Here is a 14,775-nt window from a genome sequence, read left to right on the forward strand (position 1 = left end):
AAGCAGAGTCAGGCCAGGTCAGTATTCAGATAGGAGACCATCCTATAACACCGGGGATCTCCAGGAAGGACTAGAAAAGAACCATGGTAAAACCCTGGATAGTAATTGCTGCCATTCAGGGGTACCTATAATGGAACAGACAGACCAATAGTCTGGCTTGATATTAAGCTGATTTCTCTACTCCCAATTCCTCTGCAACTTTTCTCCTCCAGCTTGTACTTTGAGGTTGCTTTGAGAGTCTTTTGTTTTAAGTGCCTGCCAGTTAGGTGAATTATAGGGACAGCTCTCAACAGTGGCATTTGGACAGCATAAACTGTCCAAAGGGCAGCCCATCTGTTTCTATCATGGTAGGACTTTGGACATCCATTTGTTCAAAACTGCTTTTGCCTAAGTCTGCCATACAGATGTTTGAACTCTTTTCATGCCATTTGAATGTTACTATGCTGAGCTTAAAGGTATTACAGCTAGTGCTGGTTTACTGAGTTGCTGATCAGTGTAACTAATTAAACAGCTTAGTCCCCCTGAAATGTTCTAGCATCAGCAAAAGGCTCATGAGCAACTGTGTGTGTGTGTGTGTGTGTGTGTGTTTCAGATATCTGTAGTTATTGTAACACTGCAACACCTATACACTTCCCATGATTGTTAACTATATTACAGATAACACCAGGTGACACCACTGAATTCCATCCTAGAAATATACAGTGACATAATCACTTGCATTGATGGCAAAATGTGTCTGGTTCTAAGAATTTATTTAAAGTGAGTTGCAAGTTCAGGATGTTATTCCTTAGGCAGTTAAGATTCTTTTACATCTGTTCATCCTGTGAACGCTTTCAGTTTCACTGACACTGAAAAATTATCTCTCTCTCTTCCTTGCCTCTCTGTTTAAACTAAGCACCCAACTCCTTATAAAATATTTCTTTTAACTTTAGTATTTTGTACGTTAATTACAGAAAGCTAGACTAGATTCAGATGGAGTGAAATTTCGTAGAGGAAACAATAATTTTAAATATGTAGATGACACCATCTTAAGGGATTGATTCCCTTAAGGAAGCCACAGGCTTTGGGTTTGCAGAAGCTAATCAGGGCTGAAGAGTGTAGGACATTTTGAAGATCTCTCATCACAGGGCTGCCTCAAGTCAGAGATGACTTGACAACACATAACAACTTAATTACAATAAAAGAATAAAGAATATTTCATCTAACAGCTCTCCTGCCTCTAAATGGCAGTAAGCAGAAATGTTGGAACAGGCAAAACACATACATTCCACGGTCTGTTTATTGCTCTCAACAATCTGCCAAAGATAATCAATTGACAGGGAGAGTCTGGAAATCTGGGAGTAAAATAAAACTATCTGAACCATGTCCTTTCCTCCAAATGAAGAGACTCTAACATGCCAAGTAGCAGGGGGAGGGGAGGAGAAGGAATGATGAGCACAGCTGAAAAAGTTATTTGAAGCTGTTGTCCAGCAGTTTGCTGAGTGCAAGAATATATCAACATCAGAGGAAAAGAAACAAGTAATAGCAAAAGAAGGTTGGAAATGGGGTGGGGGGTTGGGGGGTGGGAGGTTGTTCTGTTTTGACACTTTTGTGATAGGAGTAACCGATTGGCAATATATAGGTTTGTGAAATAACACAGAAATCAGCACTTGTTAAAACTCTCCTACCGTACGTGGCTTATAATTTTCAGTCTCAGCTCTCTGGAATATGATGAATTGACATTCTGCCTTGATTGATCAGTCCAGAATACTTTTAGTTTACTAGCTTTACAGATAATGATCAGCCAGGTGCCTGTGGAAGGCCACAAACAAGTCACAGCAGTGACAACTACTCTGTGTTATCTCTCACTATATTTTTGTTTGTACACAGAGACCACATTTAGTTTATTTAATCCTTTTCTCCATTTATTTATCTAATTCTCTTTCAAAGCAAGCAAGCAAGAAAGCAAACAAACAAACACTGAACAAGTGGTCTTCATCATATCTTGTGGAAAGAGAATTCCACTAGTCAGTTGTGAGGGGGACCTACAAAAAATGTTGCAGTGTGGAGGGGTCATTCAGAGATCATTGTAAATATATACCATCCCTGGTAAAATAACACATGTGCATGTTAATGAGAGACATCAATTATTGTACAAAAGAACTTGATCTGGACATTTAGGGAAAGTAAATGTACAAATGGCATTAAATATGTGCCAAAACAGAATAAAGAGCAAACATTCTGAATATCATGAATGAATTGCAGAGTCATAGTGCAAGTGGCTTACTTACCTCACAGATGTGGTCATGCAGTTTCAATGAGGAAGCAAAACATATGCACTGAAAAAGAGGAAAGAGGGTGCTCAGATGATCAAACATGTGCTTCCTACCCTGAAATACTGTCAGAACCACACGTTGCACTTGGCAGATGGGTGTAAACCTGAAAGTTTACAAACAACTGTTCAATATTGTGTAATTACAGAGAGCACAGATCATCTAGTTCTCTAAAATTAAGCAAATTCAGCCTTTAGCAATTATATCTTATATAATATTTTAAAAGTGAATGGTACACATTACCAAAACGTTTTTAAAAATTGACATTGTTTTTTGAAATGTGTTCAAGGAGTCTTAAGAGCTTTCCCCCTTGAACCTGCACTTCCTTCTGAAACAAAAATGCTGTTTCAAAAGTGTGAAGAGAAACACAGCCCAGTCACTTCAAAGCATAACCTGTAGGGCAATGATTCCCAACCTGGAGTATGTGGAAAAAACTGAATAATGGCAGAAAAGGCACATACATTAACAGTGCAAGACAAGAAGTTGTGAAATGAATTAAATATTATGATGAATGCTGGAGTGGGTTTTCTTTGTTATTTAACCTCAAGAAAAGCTTTGTCCTCTCACTTTGATATTTTGACGAATAGTGGGAAGTCCCTCCCTAAAAAAATTGTTATGAACATGCTACTACAGCATGCATGCTAGGCAGTACACCTCTCACAGGCTCAGCTTTCATTCTCGTCCTCTTCATGAACATTTCAGTGCTGTTGTGTTGGTACCAGTGTATATATAAGTGGGCACCTGAGCCAGTTCTATGGGCAGTTTTCAATGAGTGAGTTCTTCCAGGTCTTCTGTGATGTATTTATCAGGGATATTGGCAAGTCTCTGGGTATGAGTCCCAAGGTTCCCCTTGACAAACTATCCAGTTGTGTCCGACTCTAGGGTCCGGTGCTCATCCCCATTTCCAAGCTGTAGAGCCAGCATTTGTCTGTAGACAGTTTCCGTAGTCATGTGGCCAGCACGACTAGAAATGGAACACCGTTACCTTCCCACCATGGTGGTACCTATTTATCTACTCACATTTTTACATGCTTTCGAACTGCTAGGTTGGGAGGAGCTGGGACAAGCTACGGGAACTCACTCCGTTGCGTGGATTCAAACTGCTGATCTTTTGACCTTGCAGCCCAGAGGGTTTGTGGTTTAACTCACAGTGCCACCACATCCCTTTGGTACTAAGTCCCAAATCCAAATTAATTACAGTGGTGCCTCGCTTAACGAGCGCCCCGTACAGCGATGAATTCGCATAGCGATCCCTTTTCCGGGATCGCTAATGCGAAGGCATCGCATCAGCCCCAATGGGCGAAATTCGCATAGCGAAGATCGGTAAACGTTTCGCTTACCGACCTTCGCTTTGCGACCCGCGGATCAGCTGTTCAGCGGGTCCAAAATGGCCGCCGGAACAGCCGAAAGGGCCGGGCGCAGCGTTTTCACGCCCTTGGTAAGCAAGGGGAGGACGCGAAAACGCTGCCGGAACAGCCGAAATGGCTGCGCGCAGTGTTTTCGCGCCCTCCCCTCGCTTACCAAGGGCGCGAAAACGCTGCCGGAACAGCCGAAATGGCTGCGCGCAGTGTTTTCGCGCCCTCCCCTCGCTTACCAAGGGCGCGAAAACGCTGTGCCCGGCCCTTTCGGCTGTTCCGGCGGCCATTTTGAAGCCACTGAACAGCTGATCCGCGGTCTCGCTGTGGCCAAAATGGCCGCGCGCAGCGTTTTTGCGCCCTCCCCTCACTTACTGAGGGCGCGAAAATGGCTGCCGGACCCGGAAAACATCGCTGTACGGTGAGTTTTCTGCCAATTTGGAACGCATTAAACGATGTTTAATGCATTCCAATGGCTTTTTTTGATCCGTACAGCGATGTTTTCGCATAGTGAAGGTTAATCCGGAACGGATTAACCTCGCTATGCGAGGCACCACTGTAATTACAAACATTTGCTAATATGAAGGGTACAGTTTAAAGAAATGGGCTGCCAAAGCGCATGCAAGTGAAAAAGGATTGGGAACCACTCTTCTGGGGGATCAATATCACTACACTTGACAAACACACAGTTTGCAAAGCATGGGTTGGATCCAGTATTTTCTCCCACTGATGGGACCATACCCTGAACAGAGTTCTGATCTGGATGCTCTGTCCATGGGGAAGATGATGCAAAGGAAACTCAGAATTCAGCCACCTATTTGCTGCTCATTAACAGTGTGGTGCCAAGGGATTATATTCAAGGGAGAATCAGTGGATGGGAGGCAGTCCGTTTATCTTTCAGCTCATCTACTGATTCTCCCCATAACACTTTCCATTCATACACATATTCCTTTGCTCCTGCAAAGAATTTCTATCCTCACAATTCAGAGGCAAATAAATGTGTTGGAAATCCATGCTGGCTGCACAAAATGTATTTGTGCCCTTGGACTGCATACCGCATTTTTTCTGTCTTGATTCTTCCAGCAAACTGCATTGCATACCAGGTCGTGCTCAGCTGAACTGCTCACATTTCAAAATGACATTTTTTTCATATGGACTGTGATCCTTTACACAACAGTTCTTGCAGGAATTCCATTAATTTCCACTGACACTCAGCAGAAATAACAATACAGTGAATTCCAGTCCAAACATTTTAATAAAAGAAGCAATATTTCCACAGAATGTGTTCAAAAACATCCTGAGGCTACAAGGATTTATGTTATTTTGTTTAAAGATAAACTTTCATATTTAGCATCTTGTTGGAAAAATATACCTACTGTCCTAGTAACTCACATTTCTGTATCTGCTTAAGCAACAAAAGTGTCATCTGAATCAGTGAGACATTCTTACTTTGCCCATTAATGTTTATAAAAAGGGAAATTGCGTTGTAATCTGAGATAATCAGATCTGTGTTTGGTGATCCTCCTAGAGACTAGCTGAACATATGCATCTGGAGCATGGGCCCAACTGCTCTCATGTTACACAGGTCTTCTGACCACACTCCACTCCACATCTTAAGAATACATGGCAGGAAAAGCAATTATGTCTTGATGAAGGAAGTTTCCATACTATCTTAAAATGCCTCTGGCTTTAATGCAAAACACACATGCTGAATTATACGTGACATGGATTCTAGATGCTGTACGTATTCCACTTAAAGACTTTCTCTCTTTGGTAGTCCTCACACCTCCACACAAAAACAGAATTTCAAATTGCTTTCAGATTTCCATACATTCTGTCTTCTGAACTCAGATATTTTGACTCAGTGCCTCACAGGCTGCCACCAGTCGATCGGGTAATATGTTACATAAAAGCTTCTGTACGGTATCCTTAAATAATGGGAAACAGCTGATAGCCAGATCACCCCACTAAGAAGAAAACATCCCTTTTTCCTAGAGAAAATATATACCACCTTCTCATTAGCTAGTGTAAAGTTTCTTTTAAGCCAAAGAATTTTGATTGCACTTCCAACTACTCAGGGAGTGACCGTATAACTTTAGGGCTAAGAATTTATTGGATTTAGAAGTTAACCAGTGGACAAATACTAAGGTAAAATTTAAGAAGTACTAAACAGAGTAAAAGATCAAAAAATTCTAATATACAGAGAAGTAGAGTATATCAGTACCATAATCATAAATGAAATGTACAGATTATTCCTGTCAAACCAATTGTTAAAAGTGAAATAAACAGGAAAGGGCAGGAAAGAAGAATATATTGGTTGAAGAACATAAAGAACCAGTTTGAATATAACACAACATATTGTTGTATGGCTAAAATGATGCTGAACTTCTTGCAGAGCGGAAATAATAAGAAAAAGATTCAGAGCAGTAATCTGTTAACTAATGGAGGCTCCTCCAAAACTAAATTGCACAGGTACAAATGTTCATAAGAACAGGGCTTCTCCATGTGTAACGAGGTGCTGGATATCTTCTTGTGTAAACTCCATAAATGTCATTAGGCTCCATTAATGTCCTTCTGCATTGCACAAGCAAAACAATTAAACAGGATTCCACCCATAGCTGTGGCACAGAGCATATGCTGTACTGGTAGAATGTCTCAAGTGCAATTCAGGCAATGGGAGTGAAAAGGGTTAGGTAGCAGGTAATCGGGAAGACTACTCTACCCAGCCACTGCCCTTCAAAGCAGATAATATTTGGCAAGACCAGTGGTTCCCAAGAATCCCTGGCCAGCACAGATAGTACTGAAAGCTTTTAGGAGCTGCAGTCTAAGAGCACCTGGGTTATCCGAGTTTGGGAACCACTGGGCTAGACTAATGAAAAGTTAGTCTAGCTTCCTCTCTAATGTTGGCTCATTTCATGCATCACCTAGCAACAAATTTGGCTTAGATTGTACAGACAACTAATCTTGTCTCTCTGCCTATATTCTCAGAAGACAAGGCCACTGACAGTCACTAATGATGAGTAATGATTTCCATGAATAATGATTTTATTCAATAATGATGAGTAACAAAGCTACTCAGAAGTGTTTTACCATTGCCTTCTTATGGGGACACACTGGGACTCCGTAGCCGGCCTAAGACCATACAGGTTGGCTCTTCTCCTATAAGGCACAATTAAACTCCTGACCCCAGTGAGCAATGATATATTTCCTCCAAAGATCAGAGGAAAACTTTCTCTGTGTATCATTTCCTGTACAGAGCATAAATCATGGAAGATGGTCCTATTCTATTCATTCCCTGTTTTCAGAGGCAAGTGGTGAGCCACTGGGAATAGGATACTGGACAAAACAGTCCTCACGAAACTGTTGTTGTATTCTTGAAATAAATGTGTTTTCAAACATATTTACCATGTAGCTAACTAGATATTGTATGTACATAAAAAGCACTTCAACATTTAATAGGTAAATAAGCGTTAAATATCTATAGGCTGAAAATAATCCCAAAGTAACTTTCCACAAACTTTGGATGGGTTTGTTTCTCTTTTTTTGTTTCTCTTATTTTGCTGTTCACCAACCTTTGAATGCAGCTCCTAATCAGATAATATTTCTAGCTGGTTCTGGCAGCCTGTTTTCAAGCATGATAGGCAAGGACTGCTGTTGTCATGCAGCATGTCTCAACACACTGTGTTTTTGCTACTAGGAACAGTTGTCCCCTGTGGATTAAGACACAAGGTACATTGAGCCCTATGAGATCAGACATTGTTAGCAAATCCACAGATGGCATGAGCAAGGTTCTCCGGAATGAAACCCTTCAGGTGTTCAGTCAGATGCCTCTTTGATAGGATAGATTGCCGGCTCTCTTCAAAATGCAGCACCCTTGGCTAGTTCCATTTCCTCCCCACTTTAGATGGGTTAAACAAGTAAAAAACACCTACCTCCTTCTTCCAAAGAACATATATTTTTAGACTACTTCTCAAGAGTTATTTAAACATTTCACATCAGGCAAAAACAAAATTAAAATTAATGGAGACAGAAACATTGTCGCACCTTAAAGAGTAACTGCTATATTTTAATGTGAGCTTTTGTGGACAAATCTACTTTCTTAGACATAATTTCCGTTCACTCTAGTGGTGGTTGAACCCTGAATAATTTTTAGGGTATAGCAGCAGTTAAAAACAGCCAGAAGGCAAACTAGCTTGCAAATGAAAGTATTAAAATATAGAGAAAGTGAGAAAGGAAACAGATGTCATCAAGGAATAGTAATAATCAATTCAGCGAACAAACAAAAAAGGAACACATATTATTATATAAATGTCAGTTTTAGCACAGCTTGTAATCCATTACTCAAGTGCCATAAGAAACACTGTTTACCAATATGCAGATTATCATTTCCCCCCATTTTTTTAAATTGCACGATGTGGAAAGAATATTAAGTTTACAACACTGTTCAGCAGAGCTTTTGGTAGAATAAGTAACCAAGAGATAAGGAACTGGATCTGGAAGTGTGTAGAGCAATGTTAACTGCCTCTAATGGCTCTACATTAATGCATCCCTGTTAGCAAAAATCCTTAAAGCACATTGCATATAAACATTAGCTACTTGCTATAGCTCAACAGCCAAAAATTCTAAATGGCCTTTTCTTTTTCAAACAAGTTCTCTCATTAAATGTTAATCCAGTCGATAGACGCATAGCAGGGAGGTACAAGTACTGAATCTAAACAGAACCTTGGAGCCAGGAAGAACTAGATAGAACTGCAAATGTTCAACATTCAAATTTCAAATGTTGGAAGGAAATATAGCTAATTAGCAACATCAGCTAATTATAAGAAAAGCAAGAAGAATTACCTCCTGTCTAAAATGCCTCTTCCCACCAAGCAAAGACAATGGCAAAAAAGGTGTATGCACAGCAACATGCTATGAAGTCCTCGCCTATGATCCAGTTCTTGAGATCTGCAGATTCTTGCCCACTCTGTTACTTTCTGAATCTGTATGCGTAGCACAGGTCCATACCTTATTTGGTTGCCAAGTCTATTACAGTGAGTAAACAATGCCGTCTCTGTCAGAACAGAGAATGAACAGTATCACAAAGACACTCCTCTCATGTCCTGCTCTGGACTTTTTCCTCCTCCCTCCCTCTCCTCCTCCTTTCAAAGCAATCTAACCAGGCTGAGAAGGGATGGAAAGAAATCAGTAGTACATTTCAGTGTGACCCCTCCCTCCCTCAGTGGCTGTCATCCTTAAAGTGGCAGCAAAATGATACAGATGGGTTTTTTTTCTCTCTCTTCCTTTTTCCTCACAGCCTGAAATTTAATGATGGAATGGGTCTGCTAGTTTTATGCTTCCATCCCAAGTGACTGAATGTGCAAGCAAGCATCTGGAATATCCATTACAGGCTCTAGAAAGTTTGCTTCAGCCCATCAAAAGTCAAACAAAAGAGCAAGGAGAAAATCTCAGAGGGTGTCAGCAGATTGTGGATAAATCTTTCTCCTGCTCTCTGTTTTGAAACGGATTTGGTCTTTGAACAATGGCTGGGCTTCTGGAAAAGCACATGTGCATTAGGAGTGATGGAGCAAGAGTTTCAAGTGGGATTTGGGTGATGAAAGCAGATGAATAAATCTTTGCATGACTGGGAGCTGACTTTACTGCTAAAAAGCAAAGGGATTAATCTAATATAAGTATAAATGATTCTGGGGATACAGAATACCTGCTATGCAATGAACATGCTGGTTGGAACACACAACTAAAACACATACCGACAGGAGGAAACAGAAGCATGCAGTTTAAGGTTAAACAGTCTTTCCAATACCTCTAATATTTCATTATAAAAGGACTTAATTTAAGTGCATTGCTAAACAGTGCTGCCAATACATCTAATTTAAGAAACACATCCTAAAGACTGTCCCTGCATTGCCATGCTGATTTCATGGTATGTGAGAACGCTTGTACTTGACTAAGCCCATGTTGTGACTACCTGATTATCCTTGAGCCATTTCTTTACAGATACTACAGAGGATGGATTTTTCCCAGTGTCCCACTTGGCAATTTCCCTGGGGGGCTAGTGCTAGAATACTAAATTAGATGAACCTTTTGCTAGCCCCAGCAAGGCATCCCATGTGAAATCAGTCAAAGCTCTTTCAGGCTCAACGTCTGCCAATTCTGTAAACAGCTTTACTCTGAAATAGATCAAGAGGATACAAAAAGCTAGCTTTTTATGTACAACACCTATTCAAGTGTAGCATGGAGGCACAACTTCAGAGTCAGTATCGTTCCCAAATAAGCGCTGGCAATTTAACAGTTATGCCTAGCGCACTCTTAAACGGCCCTTTATTTTCCTTCAATGTATTAATGCACAGCTTGGAAGTACTACCTACTGATACCTTCTTGAAAAGCCAAAGTAAGACTACATTAAAAACAATACCTTATTAACATTGTAACTTAACAAGGGATAAACATTACTGCTTTTGCAATGTTAAGTGCATTCTTTTTGTGCCTTTTACAGTGTTAGGAGTGTGGTGTTAGGTTATAGTGAAGAAGGTATCTCCCAGGTATAAAGGATGGATCTTGCTGCTAAATAAAAAGCAGTAAAAAAATTAAAAAGCACTTGGTTTTAATTTTTTTAATGGAACTAGAGATGGGCACGAACCTCAGTTTGGAGGTTCATGCTGGTTTGTAAGATTAGTTATTTAAATTCCAAGACCCAGAAAAGCACGTTCCCTTCCCCATCTCCCTGCTGGATTTCTCCACTCACCCAGCTGGAACACATTCCTCTCCTCGTCCTCTTTGGTTGTTCAGCCAGTTCCTGGCAAGAGCAAGGGGTTCCCTGCCCCACCTCCTTGGCTCATCACCCACACAGACAAAAAGGCGGGCCAGGTAAGCCTGTGCTCCTGCTAGGGACTGGCTGAACAGCTGAAGAGGAGGAGGAGGAGTGCACTCTAGCTGATGAGTGGGAACATTGGCCAAGGAGGGGAAGAAATGTTACATACCAGCACAAACCTCTAACTCCATCTCTAAATGGAACCTATTCTAAATGCTTTTGAGAACTGGAAAACAAAGAGCTACTTTGAAATATAACTACAACAGTAGCTAACTACTTACCTGGCTGTTGGAATTATTATTAACCAAACACTTTTCAAAATAATTGTCTGTGTTGTCTTTCCATTATATAAATAGTCCTTGCTACATTATACAAACATAGAGCAACATTCTACAACTTACAACCTATGCCCACAAGAATTATATTGGACTGTAGGTACTCATCATGCATTCCAGATAGCCAAGTATATCTAATACTATTTCTGCAATCCAATAAATGGCAAAATGAAATAATGTGTAAGGCTTATGAATGGCTTGAAAACATACATTGCTACAGGAAAAGCAGAGCTAGATTATTTTCTTAAGGTCAGACCCATAAGGTAATATAGCCCTTCAATGTTCAAATACAGCCCAAGGAGTTAATGTGCACTCTTGGAAGCTGTTGAATAGGGAGTGGTTTCAGTTGTTTCATTTAATTTAAATAACAAGGAGACGTTCCAGTTTTCAGTCCCCAAGAGCACTAGGGGGGCTGCATTTGTAGCATCTCTCTCTCTCTCTCTCTCTCTCTCTCTCTCTCTCTCTCTCTCTGTTGGCCAAACACTCTTTCTCAGACTAACCTATCATATATCGAGAATGTAGTGGGGAGGTGGATGAGCCATACATGCTACTTACTACCTTGGTAAGATGACACAGAACCATAACAGCTTGTTTCTCTCCTATGAGAGCCTGGCTATCCTGGCCTTGGATAGGCAGTTCTGAACAACAATGTTGTGCTGTATCCAAACAAATCTCCAAGATTAAAAGTCACTAACAAATAAACAGATAGAAATGAAATAAATATTTAAGAAGAAGAAACAAACTGGCTTGGACCCTACAGTAAGTTAGGTAAATTTCAAAAGAAACAATTCATTCTTTGTATGCCTAAAAATAGGGAACTTTGCCCTTCTCTCCAAAATCCAGGCGGATGTCTGAAACCTCATGATTAGCTTTCCTTTACGTTAAGAGATTAATTGCCTCCACCCTGCAAATGATGAGAACCCACACAAAGAGGGATCTCTAAAGGACTGAGTACAACCTTGTTTCTCCTCCCACCTCCTCAGCACATGCACCACCAGTGTGAGAAGTGATGTAAGGAATGGAAACTCTGTATCAGGACAACAGTAGCTTTTCAATTACAGTACTTGTTCCCATATGCAATTTAAATCCTGGATATCATCTAATATGAGGGACGTGGTGGCGCTGTGGGCTAAACCGCAGAAGCCTGTGCTGCAGGGTCAGAAGACCAAGCAGTCATAAGATCGAATCCACGCGACGGAGTGAGCGCCCGTCGCTTGTCCCAGCTCCCGCCAACCTAGCAGTTCGAAAGCATGCAAATGCAATTAGATAAATAGGGACCACCTCGGTGGGAAGGTAACAGCGTTCCGTGTCTAAGTCGCACTGGCCATGCCAAAAGGGAGTTGGGTGCATAGCTCAATGGGACTTTGCATACATTAGTACCCAGGCTTAATCACTGGCACCTTCAGGCAGGGCTGAGAAGGGCTCCTGCCTGTCTGAAGAGCCACAATAGACAAAACTAAACTAGATGGACCAGTGATTCACTCAGTCTAAGGCAGTTTTCTCAGTAGGAGGGAAGTAAGCAGATTTGAAGTCAGATTGATGCAAAGGAAGACATTTGAGTGTGAAAAATGATAATATAAAGATGTGTTAATTGTCATACAAGAGTCACAAAAGTGTGTGTGTCACATGCCATCAAGTAGCAACCAAATTATAGTAACCCTAATAGGGATTTCAAAGTAAGTGACATACTTAAAGAGTGTTTTTAATACTTCCACCCTATAATGAGTTTCTATGGCCAAGCAGGCACTTAAACACAAGGTCTTCTTAGTCCTGTTTATTATACCACACTGAGTATATTTATTATTTGTTTGTTTGTTTGTTTTATGTGCCTCCTTTGTCCCAATGAGAGGACTTACGGTGGCTCACAATATTAAAAGGAATAAAGCTAAAAACAGAATAAGTTAAAGATTAAGACACTATTAAACTGTATGCTAAATAAAATATAATTGAATAATTAAAAGCAAGTAAATGTTTAAAAAACTATCTTAACTCTAAGAAGGTATTCTGGGATTCAAACATGATTGTTAAAAGCCTGCCTGAAGAGATGGTTCTTCAGCCATCAGTGGAAGGATAAAAGGGAGGGGGCCAGCCTCATCTCCCAAGGGAGAGCATTCCATTACCAGGAAGCTGCCACAGAGAAAGTCATCTCCTGTGTTCCCATCAGCCGTGCTCATATGGGGAGAAACAGTCCTCCAGGCAGCCTGGACCCAAGCTGTATATACTGTAGTCACATAAATACTGTATGTATGAGGATATATTATCTTTACAGAGATAACGCAGACTACTTACAAAAAACCTAACCACCAGATTATACAAATGTTCATGTGGACAGGCAACTGCAAGAAGAATGAAGCCACCTTTTGTTTAGATGACTAGATCTGGGAAGTAGAAAAGCCTTTTCCATTAGGATAATGCTAGAGGTTTTCTGAATGTTATAGAAGATTAGTATAATCCGACTCCCACCTACTAAAATTCATGAAACAATTTGCATAACATGCACATCTCCATACCGATTATGCAAATTATTTTGACCAGAATTATTATGACAATGATTCTAGCAAGGCATTTTACTACCACATCCCCGGGTAGCAGAGGCACAAGATAGTATACAGCAGAGTATATGTCACATTATGTGATAGTTTGCTGCCTCCAAATCTGCTACTATTCTGCAAAATATACTATATTAATATATATAGTATACAGTACAATATAGTGCAAAGTGTGCTGCAAAGTCAAAGACCAGCAGTCATAAGCTCAAATCCACACAACGGAGTGAGCTCCCATCGCTTGTCCCAGCTCCTGCCAACCTAGCAGTTCGAAAGCATGTAAAAATGCGAGCAGATAAATAGGTACCACCTCAGTGGGAAGGTAATGGTATTCCGTGTCTAGTTGCACTGGCCATGTGACCATGGAAACTGTCTTCGGACAATCGCTGGCTGTATGGCTTGGAAACAGGGATGAGCATCACGCCCTAGACACGACTGGACTAAATGTCAAGGGGAACCTATACCTTTAACTTACAATATATATACTATAATATACAGTGGGGTCTCGACTTACAAACGGCTCGACATACGAACGTTTCGACTTACGAACTGCTCTCATAGGAATATATGGACTCGACTTACGAACTTAGATTCGAGTTACGAACTCTTTTTCCCCCCTTTTTTAAAGCTAAGTCATCTTAAGTCAAAAGGAAAAAAGAAAAAATTATCCCCCTCTAGTGGCAGAAGGCGGAATAGCAGCTTCCCATTAGTTTCTATGGATGAAAGAGCAGATACGGATTAAATGGTTTTCAATGCATTCCTATAGGAAATGCAGATTCGACTTAAGAACTTTTCGACCTGAGAACTGCCTTCCAATACGGATTAAGTTCGTAAGTCGAGACCCCACTGTATACTATAACGTACAAAAATACAAAATACACCCAGGATAGTACATACCACAATGCCATTACACACAGCAAATAGAACAATAAAATACTTTATATGATAAAAATGCCATCAAAATTAGGAAGAAGCTAAAGCTTACCAGACAATTTGTTATTTATACATTACCATATAATGAAGGCTTGCTACATAAGTGGTTGAACAGCATGCAAAGGCCCACTGAAATAATTCTGCTTTATATCCCCTACTGAATCCCTACAAGGACTTTATACTTCACAGGGACTTAGGAAGAAAAGAGTATTCATAATATATTCAAGTCAGCCAGCTTGAACAGCTGGCACCTTTAGAAGAGCAGTTTTTGACAACTTTAACTGGTCCCAGAATTCATATGGATAGAGGCAGTTCAGGACTTTTCCTGCCAGCATTATGTGTTGCAGATATTAGAACAAACATGAGGATTTCATGCTGCCCATGAGATGCTGTATCCGCAACAGAGCGTAGCTATATTATTTTGCAGCAAAGCAGATCAATATTCTACAAGGCAATTTTAAAAATGGGAGCAGACCAAACACA

The 14,775-nt window shown here is 40.5% G+C and overlaps 1 protein-coding gene across 19 annotated transcripts in view; it reads right to left on the reverse strand.

The window, feature by feature from the left end:
* PAG1 (phosphoprotein membrane anchor with glycosphingolipid microdomains 1) overlaps positions 1-14,775 on the reverse strand; it is a 173,389-nt gene that overhangs the window by 68,773 nt on the left and 89,841 nt on the right. For 15 of the 19 annotated variants that reach the window (XM_078393564.1, XM_078393552.1, XM_020787534.3 and 12 more), the window contains one exon: positions 2,271-2,318. The exons of 2 other annotated variants lie outside the window; for them this stretch is intronic. The gene's annotated coding sequence lies outside the window, so the exon portion shown is untranslated. Of the gene's footprint in view, positions 1-2,270; positions 2,319-8,509; positions 11,927-14,775 lie in introns of those variants that run through there. 2 more of the 19 variants (XM_020787533.3, XM_078393560.1) reach the window with 1 other exon arrangement.

The sequence above is a fragment of the Pogona vitticeps genome, chromosome 4 (genome assembly GCF_051106095.1).
Source record: "Pogona vitticeps strain Pit_001003342236 chromosome 4, PviZW2.1, whole genome shotgun sequence".
Classification (NCBI taxonomy): domain Eukaryota; kingdom Metazoa; phylum Chordata; class Lepidosauria; order Squamata; family Agamidae; genus Pogona; species Pogona vitticeps.